The sequence below is a fragment of the Canis lupus genome, chromosome 5, assembly GCF_011100685.1.
Source record: "Canis lupus familiaris isolate Mischka breed German Shepherd chromosome 5, alternate assembly UU_Cfam_GSD_1.0, whole genome shotgun sequence".
NCBI lineage: Eukaryota > Metazoa > Chordata > Mammalia > Carnivora > Canidae > Canis > Canis lupus.
The window spans coordinates 38,041,243-38,059,929 of NC_049226.1; the positions used below are offsets into that span (position 1 = coordinate 38,041,243).

An 18,687-nucleotide genomic window follows, 5' to 3' on the forward strand; every position below is an offset into this window, starting at 1 on the left:
AAAGAGGCAAAAGCGAACAATAGAGAAAATACAGACCTACACAGCATCTACCCAGTTTTCTCTAGTAAGATATTTGGCTTATAGCAGACACTATTCTCTGTACGCAATGGATATTACCAACTTTTTTCTTACCAACAGCACTAGATTTGCTTATTCTTCTCCTGTTCCTGGTCCCAGTCTTAATGTGGGGGTGAGGGGTGGTTCCCCGACACATAACACCAACCAAGTCTTAGCTATGGATCAAGTGTCTGAGAATTCAACTCAATTCTGACACTATGTTCCCAGAGATAACATCAGATTACAAAGGTATAGGTTCAGTCCTACAAGTCCCCATCCCCCACCTCAGATGCCAATCACAAGTCTCAGGCGGTTACCTGTGTGTCTGTCTGGCTGACCAACTACAGATGGGAAGTTCCAATAACCTTTAATGTGATTAATTTGCTGAAGCAGCTCACAGAACTCCAGGGAAATATTTTCTTACATTTTCAAGTTCATTAAAGGATATGAACCAACAGCCTTATGGGGATGTACAGAAGAAGAGGTCCCAAACAAATGAGTTTTCCTCTTGGGTTTGTTTTTTTGTTTTTTAAGATTTTATTTATTTACTTATTTGAGAGAGAGAGACAGCAAGGAAGGAACAGAGGGAGAAGAACAAGGGGACTCTACGCTGAGTACAGAGCCTGATACAGGGCTCTATCCCAGGACCCCTGAGATCATGACCTGAGCTGAAATCAAGAGTCAGGTCCTCAATCTACTGAGCCACCCCGACGCCCCTCCCTTTTGGGCTTCGTTACATAGTTATGATTGACTGAGTCATTGGCCACTGACTGATTCAACCTCGTCCCTCCTCCATTCTGGAGATGAGGTTGAAAGTTCTAGCCTTCTAATCATAGGGTTGATTCTCCTGGCAATCAGCAACCATCCTTAGGTAGAAGCCTAGAGTGATCTCATTAACATACAAAATACAACTTTATTGCTTAGCATTTAGGAAATTCCAAGGGTTTGGGATGCTGTGAGGCAGGAACTACGGACAAAGATCAAATATATGTCATCCAGATGACCACAGTGTTTTCTTATAAGTCATAAAATGACTTTTATGCTTTGAGCAGCCAAATGTTTTCCAGCGATTGGGCCTCTTTATAGCCTATGGATGAATCTTCATTGGTCTACACCCACCCAAGTAATTAATTGCCATTGTGCATGACCAGTATAGGAATGGGAATGTGACATGAAGGGAGGTATTCTAGGGAGTCTCTGGACAGGGGCAGAAAAAAAGAGGTTCCCTATCTAATCTGGGGGCACTGCTGTGGGGATATCTTTGCTCTAACTGTTGCAGCCATCTTGCAACCATGAGGGATATCCAGTTCTAGCTATCATAGTGAGAATAGGTCCTGGATGTTATTGTTGACTTTCTAAATTAATCAACCTATTAGCCGGTCTCTCCTAAACTTTTAATATGAGATAATACATTTTCTTTTTTGTTTAGGCCATTTTAGTTTGTTTCTTTGCATTTGCAGTCAAATCATCCTGAAGACATACTCTTGAAAATATAAAGCAAACAATTAATTTTTTTTTTATTTTTATTTTTATTTTTTTAATTTATTTTTTATTGGTGTTCAATTTACTAACATACAGAATAACACCCAGTGCCCGTCACCCATTCACTCCCACCCCCCGCCCTCCTCCCCTTCTACCACCCCTAGTTCGTTTCCCAGAGTTAGCAGTCTTTACGTTCTGTCTCCCTTTCTGATATTTCCCACACATTTCTTCTCCCTTCCCTTCTATTCCCTTTCGCTATTATTTATATTCCCCAAATGAATGAGAACATATAATGTTTGTCCTTCTCCGACTGACTTACCTCACTCAGCATAATACCCTCCAGTTCCATCCACGTTGAAGCAAATGGTGGGTATTTGTCATTTCTAATAGCTGAGTAATATTCCATTGTATACATAAACTACATCTTCTTTATCCATTCATCTTTCGTTGGACACCGAGGCTCCTTCCACAGTTTGGCTATTGTGGACATTGCTGCTAGAAACATCGGGGTGCAGGTGTCCCGGCGTTTCACTGCATCTGTATCTTTGGGGTAAATCCCCAACAGTGCAATTGCTGGGTCGTAGGGCAGGTATATTTTTAACTGTTTGAGGAACCTCCACACAGTTTTCCAGAGTGGCTGCACCAGTTCACATTCCCACCAACAGTGTAAGAGGGTTCCCTTTTCTCCGCATCCTCTCCAACATTTGTTGTTTCCTGCCTTGTTAATTTTCCCCATTCTCACTGGTGTGAGGTGGTATCTCATTGTAGTTTTGATTTGTATTTCCCTGATGGCAAGTGATGCAGAGCATTTTCTCATATGCATGTTGGCCAAGTCTATGTCTTCCTCTGTGAGATTTCTGTTCATGTCTTTTGCCCATTTCATGATTGGATTGTTTGTTTCTTTGGTGTTGAGTTTAATAAGTTCTTTATAGATCTTGGAAACTAGCCCTTTATCTGATATGTCATTTGCAAATATCTTCTCCCATTCTGTAGGTTGTCTTTGAGTTTTGTTGACTGTATCCTTTGCTGTGCAAAAGCTTCTTATCTTGATGAAGTCCCAATAGTTCATTTTTGCTTTTGTTTCTTTAAAGCAAACAATTTAAAGAGAGATTTTAAAAATCTGGATAAATATGAAACTAACAAGTGCCACATCTAACTGCTTAAAATTGGTTTGAATCCACATGTTCAGAAAAATCAAGTGTTATAATACTTAAGGAAAACCTTTCATTAAGCATTTTCTTTGTGTAAGTCACTTTTATGAGCCCCATGATGAGGCAGCAATTGAGCAAGTAGACTAGGGACACAAAAAATATGGAAATGCATGATCCTTAAATTCAAGGAGCTTATACTACAGTTGGGGAAAAAGTTCTGTTGATGGTAAAAATTTTTTTTAAAGATTTTATTTATTTATTAATGAGAGACACAGAAAGAGAGGCAGAGACACAGACAGAGGGAGAAGCAGGCTCTATGCAGGGAGCCCAATGTGGGACTTGATCCCGGGACTCCAGGATCATGCCCTGGGCTGAAGGCAGGCGCTAAACTGCTGAGCCACCCAGGTGTCCCTGATGGTAAAAATTCTAAATTATAGATCAGTTTTAAAGAAGTGGTCCCATTATGTTCAAAGATGGTACCTATTATCTGCCAAGTAATAAATTGTACTATCACTCTGTAATACTTCAAATATCAGAATCCCTTTCCACATAAAAACCTCTGGATCCTAAAGTATATTAGAAAAACCTTTAATTTCATAAGATCAATTCTTCTTTTGAAATAGCAACCGACATCTGAATAGATTTACTTTACACCTGAGCAAGCTGAAAATTCATACAGAAAGACATCATTCCCAATTTTTTACTTAAAGCATTTTACCTTTTATGAATGATTGTCATAGACTTGGAATTAGTGGAGTCTAGACTAATGAGTCTTTGCTGTATTTGTGTGGGAACATGGTAATTTCTGATTTGATAGTTTATCTTTAAATTTTCTAAAGAAAAGAAAGCTACCACAGAGATGGTGGAGAGCAAGTTGACCTGTTCACACTTGATGTAATACATTTTGGTATTTATGGAGAGAGTGCCCAAGGCAAGTAGGAGTCTAAGTAGTAGTGATAAGTGTGCATTTTGTCTTCATGGGGACCCTGAGGGAGATGAAGAGTGCTAAGCCTTGGCAGGAAAGCAGCAACCCAGATATAAAATACTTCAGCTCCAAATGTGTCTACCAGAGCATAAATTTATTAAAATCCCATTTTCAACCATAAAGAAAATACATCAATAAAGCAGCAGCTCCCACTAGCTAAGTCAGGTTTGTTTTGTGTTTTGCAGTATCATTTTTTTTTTATAAAAGTATGAATGGTTTAGCAACCCTGGCTTTAAAAGAGGGATCTCAAGCACCAGTTCCATGGTTGGTTTTAGTAGAGTCGGTGTGCTACTAAATATAGAATGGCCAAGCAGTGGCCTTCTGCATAAAACCACTTGGAAGCCTTTCTCTAAGGATGAGGGTTCCATTTTTCTCTGTCAAAACCAGCAAGTACAAACATGGCCTGTAAACAAAAGGTCTTCATTAATAGAAGATTGTCATTTCTGCTGAATCCCAACTGGGAGAGTTTGGACTGGACAGAAGAAGGGAAAGGCGGTGGATGATTAAGAAGCTACAAGGTACAGGGGATGTTTCAGCTTCTAAAACTTCCTCTTCATCAGTTGAATTACTGTCTTCAAGAGCTGTCTGTGCCCCCCACTTTTTGTGGAATCCTGCGATCCTGGAGGGAGGAAGCTATTACCAAGTTGATTTTTGAATGAGTGCGTTTCAGTGTCAAGAGCATGAAAGGGAAGGATGGAGAAGCTGTCACAAATTGGTGGAGACTGAGGACATATGAGAGCTAAATGCAGTGTGGCATCCTGGATTGAATCCCAGAGTAGAGAAAAAGACATGAATGGAAAGACTGAGGAATTCCAAATAATACATCTAGTTTCATTAATTGCACCATACTGGGTTGATTTCTTATTTCTGTACAGTACATCTTTCTCTTTCCTGGACACTAAAATTTACTATGTCAGGCTACATTTAAAAGTAAAACATGTTCAAGAAATTATTTTCTTTGTGACAGAAATGCAATGTGTTTTTCTCCAGTTGAAGTGGTGACGATTGCAGAACGGTCTTCCCTATTAAACATGGTATCTAAAGAAATATCTAAAACTGATATTGAAAGAAATCCATGGAACTCCCATGACTACTTCAAGGTAAATATGATGTCCAGTATTGTCCATATGCTCCTTGTCCCTTGAGAGAGATCAATGGGCATGAGGAGAAAGTTGAAGCATATTATTGGCAATACTATTACTCCTTACCTATTTCCTTACATGTCAATCTATTTACCAGCAGTGTTCTGGGAAAGAACTAGAATTTGGGGAAACCAAGAGGCAGGGAGAGGAGGTTACAAGGAATTCAGAGCTATGAGCTCTGGGTTCAAAGCCTTAAGTATAGAAGAAGAGTTATCTTCCCATTCATACTTTGTAGGCTGAGTTTCCACGTGAGATTTCATTTAGGAAAAAAAAGTTCTATTTGAGTTTGGCCATGGTGGGGTGGGGGTAGGAGAGAACATTCCTTTTTAACCGTGGTTATGAAAAATCTCAAACATACACAAAAGTAGAATGGAGTGAATCCCTATGTACTCACCATCTAGCTTCAACAATTATCAATATATGACCATTCTGATCTCATTTAAACCATAATCACTCCCCCACCATCTACTCCCACAAGATTATTTTGCAGTAAATCTCAGTCAGACATCACATCATTATATCTGTAAATATTTCTGTAGGCATCTCTAAAAGATCTTATTTTTGTGAAAAACGTAACCACATTATGCTAAGTGAAATAAACCAACCACCAAAAGACAAATACTCTATGATTGCACTTATATGACATGCTTAGTCAAAATTATAGAGACAGAAAGGAGAATGGGAGCTGCCAGGGGCTGGGAATAAGAGAGGGGTGGGGGGTTAATTTTTAATGGGTAAAGAGTTTCAGTTTTGCAAGATCAAAAGAACTGTGGACATCAGTGATGGTAAGGGTTGCACAACATCATAAATGTATCTATTGCCACTGAACTGTACACTTAAAAATGGTTCAGTGGGTAAATTGTTATGTGCATTTTACCACAATAAAAAATAGAACAAAAACAATTTTTAAAAAACCATAACCACAGTAGCCTTCTCATACTGAAAAAATTAACACCAATGCCTCATCAAATAGCCAGGAAGTGTTTAAATTTCTCCAATTATTCATAAGTTTTGGGGGCTTTTTTGCAATTTGTTTAAACAAGATTTACACTTTGCATTTGGTTTTTATGTCTCTCTTAATTGCCATATAATCTAAAAATCTGCAGAATTTTTCATTTTCTGGGTTTTACTGATTACATCCTTGTGGTGTCATTTAACACATTCTTCAGCTATAGGGAATTCTTCTCCTGCCCTCCTAAACACATTCTTCTTGCTAGTGTCTGTTCTGGGCTATGTTATGCTGAACACTCCCCTTCTAGAAGGGATTTGATTCCTTGCTGTGGCTTTATTTTGGTCCACTTGAGATCTGGGCACCCACCTGCCCAGTGGAAATAATCTCCGATCTCAACAAGACTGTTCAGAACTGAGTTCACTGTCTTCTCTCCCACCCACTAACAAAACTTTAGTGCTTCCTATGTTCCCTCCCCCTCAGTGAATGGAACCAAAATCTGCACAGAGGTCCAAGTCACAAGCATGGGCACCATCTTGAATCCCTCCTAAACCATCTGTTCCAAGTCCCGTCATTCTACCTGATACCCATCACCACACCAACACTCCAGGGGATGCCACTGATTTCTCTTAATCTGGATCTTACCTGGAATCTCTTCTCTGGATTGCTTCAACAGTCCCCTGACTGGTTTTTCTGTTAAAATTCTCACTGTACTGGGACACCTGGGTGACTCAGTGGTTGAGCGTCTGTCTGCCTTTGGCTCAGGTCTTGATCCCGGAGTCCTGGGATCAAGTCCTGCATTGGGCTCCCCACAAGGAATCTGCTTCTCCCTCTGTCTATGTCTCTCCCTCTCTCTGTGTGTGTCTCTCATGAATAAATAAATACAATATTTTAAAAAATAAAATTTTCAGTGTATTGCATGTTACTTTTTCATTCTGCATTGAGAGTTGTCTTCCCAAAACAAATCTGATTACATTGCTCTGCTATTTAGAACCCTTCAACGGCTCTTCACTGCTGTACAGATAAAATCCAAACAGACATGGAAAGCCCTTCAAGAATTGGATCCTTCCTTCTTTTCAAGACTCACTTCTCCCCTACCTCCTCTATCACCCCTCCCACTATACCCCAGTCATTGAGGGCTCCTTCTGAATCTCTAGATATGCCTCCAGGCTCTCGTCCCTCTTCCCACTGTCCTCATATCCTGTCCCCCTCACCTGCTTAAACTCTTGTGTTTGGATATCTGCTGTGATGTTCCTCTTGTACCCTCGGCTGTAATCCCCCCAGGGTGTTGGTGGTTCTTCCTCTGTGTTCTCATAGCCCTGGATTCAGTCTTAACAGCACTGCTTGTATCCCTCACTACCCAGAAATCTTCCTAAGAGCATGTCTTTTTTTTAAAGATTTTATTTATTTATTCATGAGAGACACACAAAGAGAGGCAGAGACACAGGCAGAGACACAGGCAGAGAAGCAGGCTCCCTACAGGGAGCCCCATGTGGGACTCGATCCCAGGACCCTGGAATCATGACCTGAGCCAAAGGCAGACAGATGCTCAACCACTGAGCCACCCAGGTGCCCCAAGAAAAATTGAAATTGGCAAGAAGTTTTATTTTTGTGTGTTTATGCTTCTGCTAAAGTCTTTAAGTTTTCTTGCATTGGGGGCCTGTATAATTCCTATGATTTGGAACCCATTGAAAAGTTTGTAGCTTCTAATAAGATCAGTATTTGTAAATATTTCATGAGATAGTGTGTAGTCTCTTTCAAGATTTGTTCTTTTTGTTTATACTACTTCTTGATCACAGTAACTATGATTACTTAAATGTCAACTTTTTATGCTTTCATTATACATCACCATTTTTTATGCAATATTCTCTTACTCTTGAATTCTTTGCTGTAATCTATTTCCAGTGAGCAGGACATTTTCAGGTCATTTTTTTTCAGGACAGGCATAACATTGAGGTGTATTTTCTGAGTCCCCAAATATATCTGAGCATGTCTCTGTTGCATTAGCATATAAAATCATACTGCCTTGGAGTGCCTGGGTGCTCAGTCAGTTACATGTCTAACTCTTGGTTTCAGCTCAGGTCTTGATCTCAGGGTCGTGGGACCAAGTCCCACATCAGGGTCTCTGCTCAGTGCAGAGTCTGCTTGAGATTCTCTCTCTCCCTCTGCTCATCCCCCTGCTCGTGCTCTCTCTCTCAAATAAATAAATAAATAAACAAACAAATAAATAAATAAATATAAGAAATCTTTTTTAAAAACCATGCTAGATTAATTTAAAATGCTTGGGTCACTTTTTTGTCCCTGCAGAATTACATTTTAATCTTCATTTTCTTCTGGTATTTATTTTTGCAGGGGAAAAAATGATCCCTAATTTTTTCCCATTAGATTTAAATTCCTTGAAATTAAAAAATTTTAATTCAGATAATCTAGGTCTTTCTTCACTAAATTTGCCTGACATTAAATTTGCCCTTTCATTAAAATATCTAAATCTTTCTTTCATTTAAAAAATACATGTATAATTTCCTTCATTATTGCTTCTCTTTGCCTGCTTTGTTCTTTCTTACTGGATGTACTTTTTGTATATATGAAATTTCTTGATTTTCTCTTCAGAGTGCCTCTCTTCTATAACTCTTTATATATTGTTTAAATTAATAGACATTTTTAAAAGCAGTTTTAGGTTTTCAGAAAAAAACCTGAGAGAAAAGTGATCTCGAGTTAGGATGGTCATTTCTTGCAATCTGTGAGCCCAAATCAATACATTATTACTAACTAAAGTCTGTAGTTTCCATGAGGGTTCACTCCTATTGTACCATATTCTATGGGCTTTTAAAAAATATTTTATTTATTTATTTGAGAGAGAGAGAGAGAGAGAGAGAGAGAACATGAGTGGGGGAAGGGCAGAAGGCGAGGGAAAAGCAGACTCCCCACTGAGCCAGGAGCCTGATGTGGGGCTCAACCCCAGGACCCTGAGATCATGACCTGAGCCGAAGGCCAATGCTCAACTGACTGGGCCACCCAGGTGCCCCTACGTTCCATAGGCTTTTGATAAACACTTAATAGCATGCATTTACCAATACAGTGACTTGCAGAATAATGGTTTCAGTTCTCTAAAAATCTCCCACACCCTACTTATTCTCCCTCCCTCTTACCCTCCTAACCCCTGGCAACTCCTGATTTTTTAACTGTCTCCATAGTTTTATTTTTCCCACAATGTCATTTAAATGCAATCATAAAGTATGTTGGCTCTTCAGATTGGTTTCTTTCCCTTAACAATATGCATTTAAGCTTCCTCTATGTCTTTTAATGGCTTGATAGCTCCTTTTTTTTTTATTGCTTAATAATATTCTTTGCCCGATGGACCATAGTTTGTTTTTCCGTTCACCTACTGAAGGACATCTTGGTTGCTTCCAAGACTTGGCAGTTATGAATAAAGCTTCTCATAACACCCGCATGCAGGTTTTTATGTGAACATAAGTTTTCAGCTCATTTGTATAAATAGCTCCACCATGCTCCATCCAGCATGATTGCTGGATCATCTGGTAAGAATGTATTTACTTCCATAGGAAAGTGCCAAGCTGTCTTCCAAAATGGCTGCATCATTTTGCATTCCCACCAGCAATGAATAAGAGCTCCCATTGCTCCACGTTGTCTCCAGAACTTGATGCTGTCAGTATATTGACTTTTGGCCCTTCTGAAAGGTGGGTAGTTGTATCTCATTATTTTACTTACATGCCCCCAGTCGCATATGATGTGGAACATCTTCTTATATGTTTATTTGCTACCTGTATATCTTCTTCACTGAGGTATCTGTTCACTTCTCTGGCTCATTTTTAATGGGTTGTTTTCTTTAAAAAAAAAGGGGGGGCTTATTTATTTTAGAGAGAGCACAAGCAGGGGGAGGGGCAGAGGTAGAGGAAGAGAGAATCTCAAGCCAACTCTGCACTGAGCATGAGCCGACTATGGGGCTTGATCTCATGACCCTGAGATCATGACCTGAGCCAAAATCAAGAGTTGGTCAACTAAGCCACCCAGCTGCCCCTTCGTGGATTGTCTTCTTATTTTTCAGTTTTAAGAGAGCTTTTTGAATCTTGAACACCAATCCTTTAGCTGATATGTGTTTGCAAAGATTTCCTCCCAGTCTGGGGCTTGTCTTCATGTGCTCTTCACAGTGTCTTTGCTGTAAAGCAGCACCTCTTAAAAGGTGTTATATCTAGAGAAGTCATCACTAAACCCCAGGTGGCCTAGATTTTCTCCCGCGTGTCTTCTAGGAGTTTTTACAGTTGTGTATTTTCTATGTAGATCTATGATCCATTTTGAGTTAATTTTTGCAAAAAGTGTGAAGTCGGTGTCTAGATTTATTTCATTTGCAGATGGACGTCTAGTTGTGACAGCATCATTTCTTTTTTTTATACTCTTCATTTTTTTCTGAGTATTAAGAGAAATTGAACTTTTTCTCCACATTGCTGACTTAATTTTTTGTACTCTCCAGTCTCCCATTCTGTTTCTACTGACTTTTAGTGATGATTTCTAATTCATTTTTTATGAGTCTTTTCTGATCTCAGATTGCTTTTGGTAAGTGACCAATGACCTCTCCAGGTTTCTTTGAGAATATAAACTATGGATATTTTTTTAACTTAAATATTTATATGTAAATTGGGGGCGCATGAATTCTGTTGAGGGTCTGTTTACACCTATTCTACTGCCATAGTCACTAGTAGCTAAATATGGAAGATGGGGCACTTGGGTGGCTCAGGTTATGCATCTGCCTTTGGCTCAGGGCATGATCCCAGGATCCTGGGATCAAGTCCCACATTGGGCTCCCCGCGGGGAGCCTGCTTCTCCCTCTGCCTGTGTCTCTGCCTCTCTCTCTGTCTCTCATGAATAAATAAATAAAATCTAAATAAATAAACATGGAAGAGTGTTCAAAAGTGTTCCAGTTTGGACAATAAGTTATATGGTCACTCTCCATGCAAAACTTAGCTATGTTTCCTTAAGGATCAGTTTTCACTATGTGCTTCTTCAGAGTTTTTATGGCTAAAAGACATTAATTGTTGCCCTTTATGATTTTACCCTGTGCACACAAGTCATCCTACGTATGACATTATTTAACCCTTCCCCCCAAATCCCATAAGTCAGAACTATCGTCCCTATCTTACTGATGGGGAAATTGATGCCCAGACATGGGGGGGGGAGGGCTGGTGGCAGAGGAGAGCTCTGTGCTTTGCTTAACTGTCCTGACTATGAAAAAGCCTACAGAGAGGAAGTAGGAGAAGGTTGTTGCTATATTTGTTGGTTGTCTTAGGGAGAGAAAGTGGGGAAGCCCTTTGGCCCAGGCTGGTATCTAGTAAAGGTGGCACTTTCTTGAGGCTCCCTGGAAGCATCTCTCCGTGTGTGTGAAATATCTAGGGTGGGAACACACACAAATAATGAGCAGGAGCAGAGTCAGGCTTCTCCTTTTAAGAGGCTGAGGATGACTCCTTTTGCAGAATGGCCAAGCCAGGAAGGTCATTCTGGGTCTACAGCAATCCAGCCTGCCTGCAAAATGCACCCTTGGGCTGCACTCCTGACTTTGAGAGCTACCTGCATGGCCTTGTCAGGCTTATGACATGGTGCAGGGAGAGTACAAACACCAGTCCAGGTAGATTGACAACAATGGTCCAGATGTATTAAACGGTCAATAGACTGAGAGTCTGAACACAATGACCACCCCTGATACATTCACCTCACTGGAGATGTGGCCCAGGCCAGATATATTTTAAACTCAACAATGATCCAAACTGACTATTCCAAAAAGTAAATATCCTGAATACACTAAGTCCTCCAGACATATAACAGGCCTGATACATGGGCCAATTCACATCCTCCGAGCAGCACCGACATGTTAGCATCCCAGACCTACTAAGTAAGACACACAGCCATCTCCTGGCACCATGAGATACCCCATCCACTGGAACTAGGATGGGTAAGATGGAGAAGGAGGCCAACCTGAGATCCCTTGGGATTCCAAGTGGAGCAATACCTTCAATCTTCTAGCCATATAAAACCATACTACAGGGATGCCAGGGTGGCTCAGTGGTTGAGTCTCTGTCTGGCTCAGGGCGTGATCCCAGGGTCCTGGGATCAAGTCCTGCATCGGGCTCCCCGCCTGTTTCTCTGCCTATGTCTCTGCCTCTTTCTGTATGTCTCTCATGAATAAATAAATTCTTTTTAAGAAATAAATAAACATAATAAATAAAAAATAAAACTCTGCTACTGAAAGTGTGGTCCATGGTCCAGGAGCCTTGGCATCACCTAGACAGTCAGAAATGCAGACACTAAGACCCTCCCCCAGACCTACTAAATCCCAATCGATGCAATACATTCCTCAGAAGGCTCGTGTGCATTTGAAGAATGAGAAACACTGATATAAACATCTGAATATCTTTCTAGAATTTTGAGCTGAGCATCATCTTTACAGGATCCTATAGCTGAAGAACAAGTGTGTATCCATTGATCACGTGAAAACCTGTCTGTTCGCGAAAATTCGAGAATGTTTGCGAGTGTTGTCATAGACAGGAAACATAACAAGCAGGTGGTGATGGTTTACAAGTAACATGTGTTTGGGAAGTTTTATTTTTTTAATCTTTAAAAAAATTATCTCAGGATGTGCACATACTTCTTTGAGCCTAATCCCATACCAAAACGGAATTATGAGAATTATACACACTTCCAGATCTGTCATAGGGATAAACTTCTGGCAGAAGCTGCCTATTTTCCCTCAAAATCTGAATATGATCATAGGTACTTACTCCTCTGTTGCTGGACTCATGCATTGTAGTCCTGGACAAGAGCACGATTATTAATTATGTTGACAGTAAAACATATGAAAAGTAAACAAAATGCATTACAATTTTATGAACTATTTAGAGCTGTTAGAAAGGCTTAGGATTCCACATACATCTCATTCCTTACAGGTACTCATGTCCACGAGGAAACTTCCATGTGGCTAATTAAACTGATTCCTTAATTTTGAACTGTTGGCCATATGTGAGCTGACTTTTCTGCTCTCTCCACCTGACGTGGGGACAATCTGTGTTTGCCTTGCGCTGAAAGTTGAGATGGGTTCTTTGAGAATTGTTTTCATTCCCTTCCAAGGGTTTCTGTCCTGGATGAAGGGAGAAGGGAAATGAATCCTTTCTCTTTGCCAGGTTAAATTTCCAACTGCCTGGAAGGACCAAGATCAGCAGATACTGCCTTGCCTTACCTAGTAAAGCAACAGTCAGGTGACACCGGGCTGTTTGCCTCAGAGAAGTGATGTATTAGAACAAAAGGAAAGAAACAGGAATCTCTTTCTAGCTACTGAGCTTCAAATACCCGTATTCCAAAAGCATTGATTTTGGAAATTTTTATTCCCTGTGATCCGAGAACCAATGAGATCATGCGTGAGACCATGTTCATTCTACTTCCACTCCCCCCCACACACACACCCCTCCACCAGAAGAAAGAGACCTTTTTCTTTATTTTTTTTTTTAAGATTTTTATTTTTTTATTTATGAGAGACACAGAGAGAGGCAGAGACACAGGCAGAGGGAGAAGCAGGGGGCCCAAAGTGGGACTCGATCCCAAGCCCCAGGATCACGCCCTGAGCCAAAGGCAGATGCTCAACCACTGAGCCACCCAGGTGTCCCAAAGGAGGTCTTTTTCTTTGCACAAAGATATCTCTGCTTCACCAAGCAGCAAGTCTGCATGGCAACATCCACCCACAGAGTACATGGTTTCTTATTTGGACCATCCAGATGGGTGCCTTTTCCTGATTTGCATGAAGGTAACATATGCTGACAGACACCTAGGGAGGATGGTAGATCCTGAGCAAGATGCTCTGTTTCCCACACTTAAATGAGACCCAGAGGGTCAGAAGATAAAGAGAGGAGCTAGATTGGCATTCCCCACACAGATTCCTGGGCAAAGAGGAAAATTCCAGAGAAGAAATGGGTAGAGGGGACACCTGAGTGGCTCAGTGGTTGAGCATCTGCCTTTGGCTCAGGTCGTGAGCCTGCTTCTCCCTCTGCCTATGTCTCTGCCTCTCTGTATGTGTCTCTCATGAATAAAAACACAAAATTAAAAAAAAATAAAATAAATGGTTATGAGACGCATCTAGGCAGAGGTGACCTTACTTTTTGCTGTTTCCTGTATCACAGCGGGGAACAGGAGCAGCAGAGAAACCACTGAATCCAGAAAGGCCTTCCAGAAGAATGGAGAAACACTCCACTGTGAACTTTGCAGACAGGGAAATGGAGGAAGGAGAGACCATGAACAGAAGAGGCTAGCTGGAAAAAGCAAAAATCGTAACCAGAACTCAGATGATCAATACCTGTTTTTTCTCTGACCTGTCACTCCCCCTCCTGACAAATGCCCATCCTCTTATTATATAAACTTATCAGTATTTCAGGGGATGGGGGGACAGTGCAAAAGGCAACGGACCCACATTTGGCAGAGTTTAAATTTCCTCCATCATGGTAGATTGGAAGCTCAGGCTAGAAGGTAAGTGGTTCCAGGGAAAAGGAAATAAAGTGAATAAAAGAGGATACACTTCTTGCTCCATGTATTTGTGGGCTGAGAGTCACACCTGCTACACTTTCTTCTGCTCAGTCAGGCACCCCTGTTTATTTTGAGACAGAGATTTCTAATGGTACATAACATCATGCTTTTAATCAGCACTAAGTACATATTTTGTAACTTGGCAAATGATGTAGTTCTTTAGAAAAACATTTTTTTTTTCTTTTTGGCAGAGAGTGTTTTTTTCAAACAGTGTGATTCTCCAAAACAACATTGAAGGAATTCTTAATCAAGCAAATAAAAATTTTTCAGATGAATAAATAAAATCTTAAAATCTGGTTACTCAATTGTGGAGGTACCCTGAATTCTTACTTTCTAGACAAAGTTTTCTAATAGCACAAATATCTCATAATTTGCGGATAAGTTAATAACTTGTATTACATACTGATTCTTTTGTCCAGGTATAAAACATCTTAAGTTGCCCACGCTCGCCGTGTTTGTCTTCTCATTTTTAAGAAACAAACTAGTTTTGAGCCCAAATGAAAAGGTAGAATTGTGTAAAAAAAAAGATGTTTAAAACAAAATAGGACATTTTGACCCATTTTAAAAGCAGCAGCCTGGTAAATAAATACAGGCATGGTAAATAAAGGTCTCTGGCATTCTTCTCTATGAAGCAATAGTTGGAAGAGATGAATGAAAAAAATTAATACAGTAACTTTCCTATTTGGCTCCTCTTCTAAACTTTCTTCAGCTCTCCAGCATTTATACCAAATTTGCCCTAGTTATTATTTGAAGGGGACAGTAATGGAAAAGTCTTACGAACTGTTATTAAGTTTATTTCCCCATTAAGATATGTATTTTTTTTCTAATTTAGATTTTTTAAAAATGTTTTCTGTATTTAAAACTCTTCAGTATACAACAATGACAACAAAACATTTCTGGTTTACAAGTCCAAAACAAGGGAAAATGCATATTACTTTTCACTTTTACAGAAATGCACTTCTCATGTGCCCCCACATTCAGACATATATCCCAAAATCAAAAGTACACAATTTAAACAAGTCACCAGCACCCATTTGTAACCTACTTCAAATTATAAATGTTCTATTTTTTTTTGAAGATTTTATGTATTTATTCATGAGAGATACAGAGAGAGAGAGAAGCAGAGACACAGGCAGAGGGAGAAGCAGGCTCCCTGCGGGGAGCTCAATGTGGGACTCAATCCCAGGACCCAGGGATCATGACCTGAGCAGAAGGTAGACACTCAACCACTGGACATTTAATTTCAGTTGCACACTTATATGGAGACCATGTTATGCTTCCCATTCTACTCTATTTAGTTAGCTGCTCCTTGAAGGTGCCTACAGATGTAGTTTAGACTTTAGGACTCCATGTTCCCAAATTTGGGGCTACATATCTATCCCATCTCTGGCGGATGGACACTCACCTTTCCAACATTCATTTCTCATTTTCTTAGTAATGAAATCTTCAGTAGTGGCCAAATTAAACAACTCCACTTCTCAATCTCTCTTGAAATTGGGGGAAAAAAGGAAGGATGTAAGTGGTAGTTGTTGACAGAAACATGTGGGAAACCCCTCCTGTTTTTCTTTTTTTTTTTTTGGCTTTCTCTTCTTCCCCTTCTTTTTGCTGGGGACAGGAAATGATGACTGCAGTATGAGGTCTATACCTTGGGATCTTGAGAATTGAAGCTCTTGTTGTAAGGGTGGTTGAGCTAGAAGACAAAGGGGCTGAATCCCTCATGACTGGATGGGACTTCCATCCTGAAGTTGGGTTGTCTACTTCTGTGTATCAGGTAAGGTTCTATCAGAGAAGCAGAATCACTAGGGTAGGTTTGTGTGTACGTGTGTGTGTGTGTGTTCTGTGACAGAGACTGGACCTTGACTAATTGTAGGAGCTGGTTAACCAGTATTTTATAAGTAAGGGTGTTGTCTTTGCACCTGATCCTGGAGGCTGCATGCAGTTGAGAAGGAAAGATGATATGAGGTGAAAGAGAAGGACAATCTGGAGTCCTTGGGACCTATTGAAACCACAATAGGTCTTACTGATTCTGACCTGAGAGGTGTAAACATCCCTTAGAAACCGGGGACTCTTATCATGGAGCTAAATACATATACCTGACCCAGGTATCCAAGAAGGATGGCTCCTCCTAAAAAGGATGGCTCACTTTTCAAGAAAAGGTGAAACAACTGTGGGCCCAGGTGCTGCCCCCTGCCAATGAGGTGAGCCAGCAGATAAGTGATAACACTTATCTTATCTGATAACACTTACTGAGCTACAAAATGGCTGCCATGGGGCTTGTCTTCCCCAAATCTCCCAAAGAGCCTCTCTGTGACCCACTTTAACCAGGGACATATAGGAAAGGGAATTCTGGGATATGTAGTTTTGGATAATTTGAAGGTGACTTTACAAAGCCATCACATCTGGGTTTCTGAAAATTTTCTATTTTTAAGACTACTTTATTTGGGGCACTATTAGCAACAAAATGTAATTCCTTTTTTTTTAAAGATTTTATTTATTTATTCATGAGAGACACAGGCAGAGGGAGAAGCAGGCTCCCTGTGGGGAGCTTAATGTGGGACTTAATCCTGCCTAGATCATGCCCTGAGTCCAAGGCAGACGCTCAACCACTGAGCCACCCAAGCATCCCCAAAATGTAATTCCTAATGGATGTTGGGCCACTATAAATAAATGTTAAAAAATAAATAAATAAAATAAATGTTGACTCATAGCTGAACTAGATAATGAATATGACATGTGGACTCAGATAACTTCATCACAGAGACTTCTTGTCTCAATTTTATGTAAGACATCACTTTAAAGAAAACTTCCAAAAACCTTCAAGAAATGCATACTTGGAGAAGGTAAAGTTAAAAGGTCAAGGCACTGATCGAGAAAGGTAGAATGAAAGAATCATATTCTTCATTCAGAGAGAAGGCCAGGAAGAGATATGTCATTCTCTAATTGTTCACAAAAGATAGGACCAAGGAAAATATGGGGCTTTTAAGGAAAATTCTGAAATATTAGATCCCGGATGAAAGAATAGTATCATAATGTGAAGTGTTTCTTAAAATATGGCCATTTTTTCACATGGCATTAACTTTTGCAATTTAAGCATTTATCTTTGGAGTTTGTTACTGTCTTGTTATAAACGAGATAGTTCCTTGTACCTTTGGAAGGCAAGGACAATACTATGTGTGTCAGGTGGATCCTCTGGACATGAATTAGGATTGCAAATAGGCTAGTGGAACAGGTGGGATGCCTGTGAACAATAAAAGAGGCAGGAAGCAGAATTGGATAGAGAAAGCTTAGAGATCCTCATGGAGATCTGACTCTCATGAAGAAAGGGGAGGGAAACAGGATGCCCAGGGAAAGCCTCAGGTTGTGATACAGATTTGATACAGTTGTGATACAGGTTTAGGTTAATCCTGGAAGAGCCCCACGTCCAGCAGAAATGGCTGGTATTCACATCATGCTCAGTCACTGGTTGGGACATGTCTAGAAAGAATATGGTGTCAGCTCAAAAGTTGGGCTGGATCCTGGAGGTGCTGACATTGGAGGCTGTCAGCTAACTGCACGCCTTACAAGTGAACACAAGGTTCTTCCCTGAAGGAGACGCAAGTAGCACACTTCTGTGGCTGCCACAAACACAGTTACTAATACATATAACCCTTCAACATGAGTGACAAACTGCATTTCTCAAGGCCAAGATGATAAGATGAATACTTATTAGGGCAGAGTGGCTTGCCTCAGATCAGAAATTAATTGGGAAGAATGATTAAGAAGTTAATGGGCCTTTTCCAAAATATCTTACTCTTGATTTTGAGCTAGAAGTTTTCAGTGTGTCCACACAGACTCTGAACTGGATTGGAACATGTGTTAACATTTATTCACGGTATTCCTTGTGGCCAAGTACACATCATCCAGGGGAATCATGCTCTTATATCTCCCCTATCTAATCAAAGCCCTACCATCCCTGCACCCCAACCTCACCCCACCTCAATTCATTTGGAGAAGTAGCTTCTCAGGCTTCCTACCTTCCCTAACATGCTAGCTTCCCACCACAATGTACCTGCTCTGTTTGGCATTTCTTTGCTGGAAGGTTGACAACTGAGGCTGAAAAGCTTGTTGACTCAGCTGATGGGAACACAATGATTGCCTTCTTTGAGTCTATAGAAATAACCCAAATAAATGGCTAGCTAATGGGGGGATTTCCTTTCATTTGTTCAGGCCAATGTTGGTGAAATTTTGGACTATGTTGGTATGTCTGTATTCACCATTTACATTGAGAAGGCAGCAGCCCATGCTAAATATAATGGCGAGTTGCAGATTTTACTCTCAAGAGGTACCCATTCCTGACTAATGACC

General features: G+C 40.3%; 1 long non-coding RNA gene across 2 annotated transcripts; it reads left to right on the top strand.

The window, feature by feature from the left end:
* The first annotated feature begins 2,550 nt into the window (after positions 1–2,550).
* Positions 2,551–14,719, top strand: LOC111095901. Of its 2 annotated transcripts, XR_005359565.1 has the most exons (4): positions 2,551–4,775; positions 9,330–9,464; positions 13,944–14,286; positions 14,535–14,719. It is a non-coding gene; the product is annotated as an uncharacterized LOC111095901 (long non-coding RNA). The 2 variants fall into 2 exon arrangements; XR_005359564.1 differs by having other exon boundaries at positions 2,559–4,775; positions 13,944–14,648.
* Positions 14,720–18,687: the final 3,968 nt, after the last annotated feature.